Genomic DNA, 13,988 nt, shown 5'->3' with positions numbered 1-13,988 from the left:
CTTCAATCATACCAGACATTAGGAAGGCAGGAAGCAGAATGGGCCACAAACTTGGGACTAGTCTCCACCACTTTCCTCTAATGAACAATTACAGCTTGAAAAATCTCTTCGGCGATACTGTGGTAACTGATAGGGCTTAGGTCATTGCTCATACCTTCCTAGGATTTTTTTTTTTTTTTTTTTTTTTTTTTTTGAGACATGATTCCACTATGTATCACTGGCTGGCTTTGAACTTGTGATCCTGCCTGAGCCTCTCCAGCACTGGAATTGTAAGCATACACTACAGTACCCAGCTCATAATACTATTTCAACCCTGGTTCTAAGAATAGAGTCTTGGGAATATTTTTACAAAATGTGCAAGTGCCTTAGAACTGAAAGGGAATGTGCTGGTCCTGTTCTCCAGGTGAGGAGGTAGCCCATACAGTGAAGTGTTAGCTCACAGTATTTAGTTTGCCACATTGGTTGTTTACAAACCTTTGATTCACACCATAATAAGATTTTTTTCCTAACTGAAGGATGAGGTAAACTTCTTATGATCCACCCGGAGGAACCCAACCATCCTTCCTACTATGAAGGCAAACAGGCTTGTCTTACAGAGAGAAGACTCTCTGACCAAAGCCCTGAGATTTGGCCTCCATGCAGGCAATAGAGAGGCTACATTGTATCCATAGACAAACAGAGAGACAAGGTAGGAAGCCTATGAGTTTTTGAACCTCAAAGTCTGCCTCCAGTGACATACTTCCTTCATCAAGTCTCCATTATCCTAAAGGTTCCATAACCTTCCCAGATAGAGCCATGAGCTAAGGAACAAGTGTCCAAACACATGAACCTAGGGGATGGTTCAGATTCATACCACAGAAAATCTTAGGGAAGTATCACCTTAAACCATCATCACCTTGAACTTCAGCATGCTCCAACACATACCTACCCTCTGAAGAACAATCACACCTGGTCCAGGTAACCTTCTGAGCCAATCTCATTCCGCCTCTGGGTTTTTGGCCATGAGTTGCCATTTATCCTTGGCCCTCTGCCCTCTACAGGGACTTAGAGATAAGGAAGAACCACTACCAAGGATTACATCACACTAAACCCTGAGGCCTTTTCCTGGTCAGCCAGGACAGTGAGAGCCCTTTCCAAGTTCTGGGATTATTGTTGAGCAAGTTCAAGGAAGGGGTGCATGCCTTCCTTATGCTAAACTAGAGGCAGAGTATAGGCATATGGTATGCCTGCTGTGTGCCAGGCAATCTACTCTGAAGACAGCTCCATCCACCTACAGAAACCCTAGAGCTGGTGTCCTTCTCCTTAAAGCTAAGCCGCCTCCTTGATGTGGGAATACCGGATCTAAAACTGGGAATGGAACTGACTTGGCAAAGACATTTTATTTTGGGAAAACCATTTGTCAAGATTGACAGGCTCTGGACAGGAGGTTTCTTTGGAGGGTGATGGAAATATTCTAAAATTAGAACATGGTGAGGGTTGTACTCTCTGTCTTGATACCAGCACTCACTGGATTGCACACGTACAACAGAGAAAGCGTAATCTGTGTAACATCTCAGTGTAGGTGTTTCAAAGTATTAAACGCTGTCAAACTCTACCATGAGTAACTGAATCTGATGTTTCTATGTCTAACACAGAAGAAGACAAGTGCAAAAGTTAAGCCACTGAAACTTGCTTTTTCAGATGCTGTCAAAAATTACCTCCTCCGAGGTAACTACGTTGAAGAAATGCCAAATGTTGAGTACTAGGGCTGTGTCTTTAAGAGGTTATAGTAGTTATGTTAGTAGACAGATCTAAGTGAGAACTTGAACATGCATACATGTACACACCCACACATCTTAACATGTATCTATTCATATATACACACATATGCATATATGAGACAAATTTTTTGAAGTCTGGCCAAAAATGGCCCAAACAATTTTCATGTTAGACTCGGCGGCTTATATAAATAGAATTAAAAGCAAAAAGTGTAATTCACACCGTTAACGATTAAAAGCTTTTGCCCTCCCTCCTTGATACAGACAGCTGGCATACTAAGCTTTTCTTCTCTCCTTTGAGCTCTTGGAAACTATTCTGGCCTGGGCTTCATGCCTAGTTGACATAAGTCTTTGCTCTCCTTTCCCTTGCCTTTACATAGTTATAAAGTGTGTGTCATCTAAACAGGCAGGGCCATGTGGGACAGAAGCATGGCTCCAGATCATTTGTGGTCAGCATTACAGCCACTGAGGCAAGGATAGCAGCTTTCACCAAATTGTCTGTTACTGTAGGCAAAGTAGGCACAGTGACATCTTCTATTGTTAAGAACACATGAGCTTATGCACACTAATATATGGCTTATGAAACCTAAGACCATCAGTCCTCCTCCCAGCTCTTGTCCCTCCTTAGCTGACCTTGCTCCACTGGCGACCATTTTGTGAAGCTAAAGGTCCAAGGACCTGCTGGTGCAGCACAGGCAGTCTCGCTGTCTTAACAACAGAGACAAAATGGAGCTGACCATCTTCACTGTCCTTTTTCCACCAATTCCATGCTTTTGTGTGAGTCCCACTGCACCATTTAGTGTCGTGTCCCAGACTGGGCCACCCAAGAGAGGGTGGGCTTTTCCTGTTCCTTTTTCACAAAGATGTGTTTCTACTTGAATGTGCTTGGCAGGCCAGATTTTACTTTAGTAAGTACTTCCAAAAACCACATGAATCTGAAAAGGTCCAGCATTAACTAAGAAAGTGCCCTGTCGGGCTTCAGGTAAAGAACTTCTGGAACACACTCCCAAACCTCTCATCTGTTTCTGGAGGCAGACAGCATAGTAATTAAGAACCATAGTCTCAAAAGTATTTACTGTTAGCCTGTCCTTCAAAGAATTCCAGCTTTCCTCTCAAGCCCCGCCTGGGCCTCCTGCTTAGGTATCTGTGCCCACAGGCTACCCCCCCTCCCCTGCCCAGTTCTATCTTGGTGGAGGCCAGGAGGCTAGGAAGCAGACACACAGATAAACAGAAACTAACCTGAAGAGGAAACCTTTAGTCTGGCCTCCCTGTTCATTCCCTCGCTCCTGGCAGTGTGACATTGTTTGCCTCGGAATGGCGGGCAGACATTGGCTCTTGACCTTGTGGGTGTCAATGCCGCAGTCAGTGGGTACCTTTACTCCTCTGTCTTTGGGGGTTTGATTCTTTATACTGTTTCTAATTGAAAACCTGAAATATGAACTGCTCTAAAATTAAAAACTTCACTGTAAAAACAAGCAAACAAAAAAAAAAAAAAAAAAAAAATGAGGCCACAATTGGAAAATCTGCTTCCTGACCCTGTATACAATTAATAAAAGTGCGCCATAGGTTTACCATGAGGAAAAGGTGTACATAACACACAATTGAATTCATGTTTTGGCCTGAATTGTATCCCCAAGATCGATCTATCTAGACACGCATACACCAGAATATTACTTTTGAGATGTAAAGAACTGTTTAGTCTCAGGCTTTTCAGGTAGCTCAGTCACTTTGAATCAAGTCTTGTTGGTTTCTCATAGAAACAGAATTTTTAGAACAGACTCTTGAGCGCCTAGAAATGCTAAGTCTGCATGTCTTGGTCAATGCTTCCAAGGTAGTGTCCCAATTAGCATTACTGCTCATTCAAGGACGTATTTCAGATGAGACATCTTAATATTTCAAATATACCTTAAAATTAAAGCCATGCCATGGATACATTTTGAGAAGCATATTCTTTGGCAGTTTTATCATTGTATAAACATCCTAGAGTCTAGTTATACAAAGCTATCTGCCTGAGGTCCCTGCACACCTGGGTTGTATGACATAGCCACTGTCAGACAGTACAGGCTGTATGAATGAAGCTATGTGCTCTATGACTTTTAAAAAATCTGTGTTAAATCTTTCCTGGCTCAGAAATTTGCTTGGAAGAAAATGACTAAGATGTTCATGTAAAAGAAGTGAGAAAGGAAATACTCTGCTGATGATAAAACCTGTTGGCAGGCTGCGTGAATGGAAAATGCAGGGTGTCAGCCCAAGAGCACACAGATGTGCTGAACTGATGAGAGCTGAGAAGGATGTGTGTGTGTGTGTGTGTGTGTGTGTGTGTGTGTGTGTGTGTGTGTGTGTGAGTGTGTTGTGTGTGGGTGTGCAAGTGGGAGCAGGACTTACTGTGTGCACAGCAACCTAGAACAGGCAAAAGGAAGGATTGGATGACAAATAGTGCTATAGTGTGCAAGTGACTTGTTGTCTGAAGGCTCTGATTAAAGGTTTGCTCTTCTAGATGGCTCTGTTGGGAGTTAGTGGGACCTTCGGGAGGTCAAGCGTAGGGAGAGATGATGGGGATCTGCCCTTAAGGGTAGCTGCTTCTTTGTCTCTGACTCTCTTTTTCCACCTTCTTGAAAGCCTTGGCTGTGAGGTAATCAGGTCACCATGGACTCCCTGCCATTGCTGCCTGGCATCTCTAGGTATCTAGAAGCCATGAGGCCAACCAGTAGACCGAACCTTTAAAATGGCATCAAATTAAACCTTTTCTCATAGTCAGTGTTATCTTGGGTGGTTGAGAATGTCAGATATATGGAAGAATAAGTAGTTCATCAAGTCAGAAAAAAAATTAAAGTAAGATTCAAGTTGACTTAATCTTTCTCCCAAAAGGAGGAAAAACAATTCTCAAGATGAAAGCAAATGGTCAGTCTATGAAAGTGCACCTCACCCTGAGCAAGAACTCAAGAGTACCATGTTTACTTTGAGATACACTACTGAGATTTGCTCAGTGAGTTTAATAGAGTAGCAGACGTTATATTTAGAACATGAGTTCGTCTCCAGTTCAACAAAGAAATATGTGTAAGCAAAGATCAAAGAGTAACTTACAGAAATTTAAGAAAATGAGGCCAGTATGACTTCTCTGTTTTCATCCCCTTTCCTATTCATGGTATTGGAGTTGCTACAGCCCTAGAAGCAAGTTGTTACCTGTGGTCATTCCTAAGAAACTCAGCAACCCTTGCAGTGCTCTCTTTTCTGTTGTGAGTCATAAGGTGCTGCCCTCTGGATAAATAACGATGGGATTTGTGTTTGTTCATAGTCCACGGGATCACAAACGAAAGTGTTTCTGCCGCTAATCATTTCAGTTTAGTTGTTTGAATCCATGGGGACATAATCAAAAGCACAGAAGGCCAACTATATATTCTGAAGTATTCTTGACCCTAACAGAGTAAGAGTCTCATGCTATAGCAGCTTGGCATGCTGGGAACAATGGATAGCTATACAGTTGCTACTAATCAGTTGTGGATGGTCATCCCTCAATCTATGATTGTTCTACTTAATAAGATTTTGACATTATCGTTGTGTAAAAACAATATGCATTTAGCACAGACATTTTGAATTGGATCATTTCCTAGACTAATGCTGCGTCGTATGGTGCCGTCTTGTTATGATGGGTAGTGGGTATGAGCCACAGTTCCTGCTGAGCCTCATGGGTCAAGGGAAACAAGACGTCCTCTCTAGTGCTCCATGTCTCAACTGCAGTGTGGAGTTGGTTGGATGTATTCAGGGCACTCTTCACCTCAGACATTGTTCGTTTATATCGAATCTATTGGGATAGATCGCACTGCAATTGAACTGGAGTTTGTGCCCTGTTTGTGACTATATATTAAGTAGACTTAAATGAACATTCTGTGCTTTTGGCACAGTTCAAAACCTTTCTAATTACAGAAGTAGCACATGTGTTTTTAAACTGTTCGCAGATTTTACAGATTTATGTGAGATTGTTGACATCTGACTACCGAGTTTACCACTGCTATGCGCGCGTGTGTGTGTAAGCATACTGCTCCAGTAGCATATTTCTACCCATATTTTAATGTTTCCTTCGCCATCTTGAGGTGTTTCAATGAAGATGCTTTTCTAGAATTATATATGCGCCGTTGTAATTTTTGCCTAAAGACTTGGTCTTCATGCCACTGGGTTCCCTGTCCTTTGCAAGGAGCACTTTATGATCTTTCTCTAGATGTTTCTGGCCCAGGAAGGCCAGTATTGTATACGAATGGTTCCAGAAAATGTGCGCACTCCATGGAGTATTGATTATTGACCTTCATTGCCTGAACTGAGCAGTCGACAGCTGTCCTTTTTAATTACTCTTCATGGAATTCTAAAACATAAATTAAAAAAAACTGCTTCTAACTTCTTGGACAACAGATTACAATTGGTTTTCCTTCCACAGCACTCTTTGAACTGTCACTTAAAAACTAGGTCTATAATAAAAGTAAAAAGAATGAACTGGAGGGCAAGAAGGGACTGAGCACATGGAGCCATGTAAGTGAGGTGCCTCCCTTCACTCTGTTTCTCTTTTGTTTTTTAGGACAAAGTGGGGCAGTCAACGTCAAAATCCGAAAACCTAGCTAAGTCTGGGTTTTCGACACAAAAAAAGCAATCAGGTAAGAACAGGCTTAACTTTGCAGCTTGTCATTCTTGATACAGTTGTTTAGGGGGCAATGACAGAAAAAAAACTATATTTAATATGATTGAAATTTTTCCAGTGTTTTTGATTTGTGCTTGGTTGAACCTATAATTTTAAATTCTAGAGATACAGAAACCCAACTGTATTTTCTAAAATGTTCCTAGCATTAATAGAGTAAAACTCTAGCATCTTCTTTTTCTCTTAAAGCCAATAAGATCATATGTAGAATTATATATTTTCTTTTTTAAGACTTATTTATTATTGATGTATATGAGTGTTCTATTTGTATGCCTGCATTATGTTCTATTTGAAGAGAGCATCAGATTCCACTCCAGATGGTTGTGAACCACCATGTGGTTGCTGGGAATTGAACTTAGGACCTCTGGAAGAGGTTAACTTGTGTTTTGTGTGAGTTATCTGGGATTCACCTCTCACTGGATTCTGCATAAAGGCAACTAACTCCCCATTGCCTATTGAGGTCCCTGTCCAGAGGATCATCTCTTTTAATTTTGGGGTCTTTTCACCTTGAGAAGTTTTTTGTTGAATAACTATACAGAAAAATCCTGTGTGTTTGGGCCATTTTTTTTTTAGCTATGCTAGTTTCGCATGTATATACACTTGGCTTCTGTCTGCCCCTTTCTCATTTCTTTTATACTGTTGTGTTCCTGAGAGCTTCAATGTGTGGAAGAAGGAAATGTCTCTAAATGAATATGAAAGTAATTTGGTAAATTAGGTCTGATAAATGGAAACTTTCATCAAGAAAGAAGAATCTCATCTGACATGAAATGGGGGGGGGGTATACATGGCCCATTGTTGGGCTGCTGGTAAGTATAAGTCCAATAAGTCATAGGGTTTTGAGCTGGTAGGAGTTAAAGTAATCATGTTTTTTAATTGTTTCTTGAAAAAGGATGACATTTAACAAACAAACAAAAAGCTGAGGTATACCATGTAATTAAATAAGTCTTTTCTCAAGTGTTAGGCAGCTCATAAAAAAGCCATCATCTGTGGCAGACAAACACAGGTTCACATTTCAGAACATTTTCAAATAATAAGTGTAAGATATAGATGTAAGATGTAAATATAACATAAAATTTAAAAATCATGTTTGCTAGGACAGGTTTGAATTTTAACTCATTACAGTCTACCACGGCAAATGATTTTATTGAAGTTGAGATATTCCAGGTCTTATGTGGAATTCTCAAGAACGTATCCTTTGTCATTATATTCTACTCCCAACTAACAGACAGTAGGTAGAGTTGGCTTCCTGTGAGTTCTCGATTCTCCTACGGGATCTGTAGTGGCCAGTGGACTCTAGGACTCTACTGTGTCACAGCACTTTAAATAGGACTTAAAGGGGGAAAGACCAAGTATGTATATGAGATCCAACTGCCTAGTGCCCGCATAGTTTTAACCTTCAAGCACACCTCTGACATTGGCTTCCCTTAGTCTTCCTGTTCACATAAGCATGTAAAACCAGAGAGACCAAAGGGACTCAAAGAAAGGCCTGGTAGTGTAGCCACAGAAGCAAGTTACTAGCAAGCGTTGTTGAAAGAAGAACTTGGGGCTGGGGAAACATAAGTGAGTGGTAGAGCTCTTGCTTACCAGGTGTAGGCCCTTGGTTTTATAGTTATTAAACGTGCTCCCTCAGGAAAGGGGAATGGGAGCACCGAGGGGAACAAGGCAAACAGGAAACAGTGCAGGGAAAGAAACTAGCATGGCATTGTTAGTGCAGTGCCGTACAGATTGCTGAAACAGGGACAGAGTGTCCTACAGACCACAAAATAGTAGGTAATTCCAAGCATATCCATAACAGTGTTCACAGACTCACATTCAGGACTCACCGCAAACCTTTCACCCACCAGACACGCTGGATTCTTCTCTGAACCTGTCTGACTTTTTTGAAAAGTTGACCATCTATGGAGAGTTGCAGTTGAATTTAAGCAATCCGTTTCGCACAAGCCTCGTTCTTTGACCTAGTGTGATTAAATCAACTGTCAAAACAAAACACGGCACATGTCTGTAGAAACTTTAAAACAAGCCCTTATTTCACTCATGGCCTACACAATAAATCAAGCTGGAAATGCCAGTCATTTAGAATGGAATGGGCACGAGTGTATGGCAAATAAAGAGTGTGTCTACACACTGCTCCAGTGCTGTGTAGAACCCAACTTCTGTGTTCCAGAAAGGATTACTGAGCCTAGAAGAGTGTAGATAGAGTAAGTCTGAGCAGTTTCAAAAAAAGAAATTACAAAAGTTAAAAGTAGGAACTCATTAAAATAAAAATAGATCAATAAAAAATAATGAAAGCAAAGCTAGTCTTTTGTGTTAATTAGTAAATAAAAAGTCATATCACAGTGCACAGACTTGTATCAAAGCAAACCATATTGGTAGTGGGTTAAAGTTTTAGAAAGAAGAAAATCTTGAGCTGTGAATGTGAAAATACAGATAAATGATTGCAACAGTTTAAAAGTACATCTGCTCCTGAAATAGACAAATCTTTGTGCATGTGTGGCTTTGAGTACTGAACCCCTAGGGCCCCAGACATACTAGGCAGTGCTCTACCACTGAGCTGAAACCTAGCACCAGAAATAGAAAACTCTTAAATAGCTCTGAAGAGATGGGAACCAGTGATCAAAACTCTTCCTTCAATAATATCTACAGAGTTTCCAGATGAATATTACAAAATTTTAAAGGAACACATATTGTCTGTCTATATGGATTGTTTAAGAGAGATATAGGCACAAGAACACTCCTACTGGAAGTATATTTATAAGTACATTTGAAATAGTACTAGAAGCCAAAATTATAGGCCTGTTTCACATGTTAATACCTTTTAAAATCTAAATAACTCACTAATTAATCCAATTGTTTAGTTTAGTCTTTAGAAGTATTACACCCAAGTTGGAATTAACTACACAAAGGTGGTTTGCCATCATAAGTTACAGATGGATACAGAGCACATGTTACAGTATTAAAGAAAAAATAAGTCTGTCTTTTACTTGAATAACAAGAATAAAGTAAAAGTGAGAATCTTCACACTTTTAGGATAAGACCTCTTTACTAAGATATTCTGTAACCCTACAGAACAGTGCATGTAGATGTGCATTTCTGTATAGATAAACCAAATGACACAAGGACCTAAATGGTACTTCAGCTCCTCCTAGATGGTCAGGGAAAACAATAATATTATTGTCTTCTGTTATAAAAGAAAAGAAAAGGAAGGAAGAAAGAGTGTAACTTTAGTTCTTATAAATAGTAAAAAACAATGTCATGTAGAAAAGGTAGCAAAGAGCCTGGGCAGGCAATGTGCAGAAACATCAAGCATGCTGTCTTCCTTCTGATTCTGAACACTCATTTCACACAAAAACTAAGGAAACCAACTGAGTGAAAATCAAGGAAGCCGATGCTCTGAGGGAGGTTTCGGGGAATACAAGGGCACAGTCCCTCTTTCAAGTGTGTCCAAGTGCAATGTTCATCTTCCCTTTTGGCACACACACAACACTTGGGAGTCTGGTGAGCAGTCCTGGGGTGTACAGCTCTCTGGCACTGCAATACAGAGGCCGTTCCCTTACTGGGAGAAAGTGGATCAGTTTGTCTCCAGACAAGCATGAGCCCCACGGGAGCCTTCAGAGTGCCTTCCCCAAACTGCCATCCTCTTGTCCTCACACCCCAGACCCAGAACCAAATTTAGTGTATGAGGTTCTTGGGATATTTGGCCAACCAGGACCAAGACACTCTGTTGTTTCTTCTTCCTTCCTTAATTTCTGATTCTGACTGTAGGATTACAAATACGTGTGGCCCAGAGTTGCTGGTTCCTTACAAGGGGCCAAATGTATAGAATAAAAGATTAGCTATGCCTTTCCTTGACCTCTTACTTCTCTGGCAAAGAGGATTTGTCGCTCCTGTTTGGTCATCTCATTCCTAACATAAGCTGCTTATTTTTATGTGGCAGTTGCTAAAAACACTCTATGTATTTCTTAGCTGCACCAACAGAAAGGGCAACACTTTACTTCAAAAATGGCTCATTTTCTAATACTTAAAACTACTCTAACAATTTCTTAAAAAGACTTCTTCCTTATGGAAAAATACCTAAAATTAAACTTATCATTGTAGCCATTTTAAGTGTACAATCCAGTGCTGCTCTTTTTAGTCAGTGTTGTACAGCCATTATCAGTATCTATTTCCAAGACCTTCTTAGCACTGCAACAGAAACTCTGAGACAATTAAGCAATACATTCTTATCCTCTTATAACCTCTAGCCCATGTGCTGTCTGTTTTAATTTTAAGGGTTGTCTATGATAGCATATATCATAGCTTTATCTATCTATATCTATATATATATACATATTTATTACTAAATAATATTCCGGTGTGTTGACCTCCAGTCATCTCTAGATAGATGATTATTTCTGGTCCTTATTTGGAGCAAAACTGAAAAAAAAAAAAAAACTTTGTCATCCTTTGCCATTTCTCAAGTCTTAGTTATTCTGGGCCTCGCTCTGGAGATGCTCTGTCAGTCAGTTGATGCCACTCTTTTGTCCAGTCCCTTTGAGCAGATGATTGGGCTCCATTAAAGTTTTCTGTCTCCTTCAGCCATCCAGATACTCAAAGTTTAGGAGAGGGCTTTAGCCCAGCAATTTCTGTTTCCCAGGCAGGTTTCCTTTTCATTCTGCTTGCTTGCTTAGTAGTTCTTCTGTGACTTCTACTCATGCATTCTATCCTGTCTTCCTCCATTGTACAAGTACCTATTGCTTACCAACACCATGTGAAGAACAGATGTGGGGGCTGCTCCCATGAGATGCAGCAGTGAGCCTCACACTAGTCTCATTTACCAATCATGCAACGTAGATCATTTTGTCCAATAAAGTCTCTTTCAAATGGAGCAGGGAACAATTTAGAAATAAGTTATTCTTTCATTTAATTGTAATCAATAATGACAGTATCTTCAAATCTCCTAAACTAGAAGGTTTTAGAAAGAGTAAAAAGCCTGCCATTCAGAATTGCTGTCTTAAACACTAGAGGAGGGCCTCAGATGAATTCTTTTAGAATGGCTCCACCATGCTGTGTGATGCATACTGGTCTGCAGTTTTTCAGTGGAGTTAAGCACTGTTAGCAGAGATCACCAATCAGTAGCTATTAGAGTCTAGCATCTGCTGATTACCTCATTTTCTGCTTTACCACTTAGCACACATGTGGCTGGTCACTCAAACCTCTTTGACTCTAGATTCAATTTTGATTTTAGACTCTAGAAGTCTCTGATTTAATAATCCTACAAGATGAAGTTAGCACACAGGTCCTTAACTCATCTATCTTTTTGGCTATCTTTTTAAATAGTATATTTCCATGCTAAAGAACTGGAAGTCTATTGCAGAATTCAATAGTTTCTTTTGAGGTGGGTTGTATAGTGAATGACTCTGCATCCTAGCTACTAATGGAAGGACAGTGGAAAGAGTTGGCATTTGTCTACTTCATGGTCTATCCTATGGCAATTTTCTAAAGAATGGAGGAATAGAGATGTAGATGACTACAGAGTTTGGCAACTCTGGTTGAATCTTTAACTTCCTGAAAGACAGTAGCTTGACTAACTTAATGACCATTTAGTACCTACTGTGTATCAGACCCCAGTGTTAGGTGAGGAAGCAAAAATGAAAGAACTGAGTTCTAGCCATCTAGAAATTAAAGTTTAGTGACAAAGGGAGATCATAGATTGAAATCTTTGTCAGGTGAAAAAGGAACTAGAGAAACTAATTAACATGTAAGGAGTAATATGTCCAACTTTTGACTTAGATGGTTTCCTCTTTGTTATAAAATATCATGACCAAAAGCTGCTTACAGACCACTTTATTTTGGGTTATGGTTCCAGAAAGGAGTCCAAAACGGTGGGAGGAGGCATGGCAGCAGTCAGTCAGAGCAGGAAGCAGGATGATCAAATTTCCGTGAAAACTCAGGAAGCAGGATGATCACTTTAACCAAACATAGGCTAGAAACCCCCAAAGCCCACCCCTAGTAATGCAATTTCTCCAGTAAGGCTATACCGCCTAAAGTTTCTGTTACTCTCCAAATAGTATAACCCTCCTGACCTAATCATTCACCAGAGGTCCCACCCACCAACACCATGGAAGTTGGCTCTAGTACCTCAGCAGGAACTCTATTCTACTATGCCCTGAGCCCAGCCCTAGAGACTGGGATTCATACCTCCAAGTGCATTCCAAGAGCATGTTTGCACCCACAGAACCCCAAGTAGACCTGCATTTTGTGCATATTAGGAGAGGGCTCTGGATATTCTATTGTATCCAGCCCTGGTCTGAACCTACTATGCTGGTGCAACTGCAGTCTAGTCTCTGTCCTAGAAGCCAGCATTTGTCTCTTGGGCTTTTTGGTTCTGGGTTCTCCTGGGATGACTTTCAGCCTCTGATGCCTCAACACTGAGGCTCTTCTGAGAGCCGAGTGCCCTTTCTACGACTGCCTCGCTGTAAACAGGTGGCGTCAATGGCTCTCTCTTAAGCACTGAGCAGACCCGTGCTGGGAGGAGTGCTGGCCTCTGGAGTGTTTATAGACCAAGAACTTCACTCTGCCAAAAATCCCTTCATCTGAGGAGACAAGCCTGCTGTACCTTCCCACTTCCCCCAAAGCTGATGCCAAAAATCATCCCTTTTAGTCGGGAGCCCGTGCTCACATTCCTGAGGGCATACTACTCCCTGATAGGTGCCACTTAAACTGGAGCAAGTTTTAACTTCATAGAAGGAATTACTTTCCAAAAGTTGTAAAAAAAAAAAAAAAAACAATTTTCATATCCTTCCCTGCTACTTTATATTTAGCACCATGACCCTTTTCCAATGATTATTGCATAAGTCTTCATTATGTTTGGTGGCAGGGATTTTTTTTTTCCTAACATAAGTATTACACATATTTATAGGTACCATGTTATATTTTAGTACATGAATATACTGTATAATGTTCAAGTCAGAATAAACATATTCTTCTCAAATAACTACTCTTTGCAGTAAACATTTAAAAATACAAAATGCTTTATGAATAGTTCAGATCTTATTAACATCTATACCCCACTACCTTAAATGAGGTCAAACACATAGTTTGTACTCGGTTAAATATGTGTTGAATGAGGCAGCATTGGGTAGGTGAACAGATTTCCAATTTATGAAGTTAAGTTGTTGGGTGTACAGTGTTTCTATTTAATATGATGATAGAGATTCCTCAGTGTCTCACTTGGTTTTTAAACATTGACTCTTTGAGAGCTCAATACCCCATGAGTGACAGACACTTGGACCATAACCTTGAGTTTCCTTTTGCGAGTCCAGTGTTCTTAGACTAATATTTTTAGGGTTGATGGAAAATGGGAACCTTCTAAGGTGACAAGTTATTTATATAGTTTCTTGTACTCAGGCTTCTGCCTGATTTATGATGTAATAGAAAAAGTAGGAGTTGAAATTAGAAGGTTGAAAAGAAACAGTTTAAATTGGTAAGGAAGATTCGAAAGATACAGTTTATCTTTTGTCCTTGTGGAATGTTATTTTATAGATTATGTACACACACAAGGTATCTTC

General features: G+C 40.2%; 1 protein-coding gene across 2 annotated transcripts in view; it reads left to right on the top strand.

Moving 5' to 3' along the window:
• GRB10 (growth factor receptor bound protein 10) overlaps positions 1 to 13,988 on the top strand; it is an 85,899-nt gene that overhangs the window by 35,247 nt on the left and 36,664 nt on the right. For both annotated transcript variants that reach the window (XM_080940613.1, XM_080940612.1), the window contains exon 2: positions 6,325 to 6,400. The gene's annotated coding sequence lies outside the window, so the exon portion shown is untranslated. The remainder of the gene's footprint in view (positions 1 to 6,324; positions 6,401 to 13,988) is intronic.

This window comes from Micromys minutus (assembly GCF_963924665.1).
Source record: "Micromys minutus genome assembly, chromosome: 1".
NCBI classification, from domain to species: domain Eukaryota; kingdom Metazoa; phylum Chordata; class Mammalia; order Rodentia; family Muridae; genus Micromys; species Micromys minutus.
The sequence above is the reverse complement of the archived record's forward strand: the minus strand, read 5'-3'. Positions and strand labels throughout refer to the sequence as shown.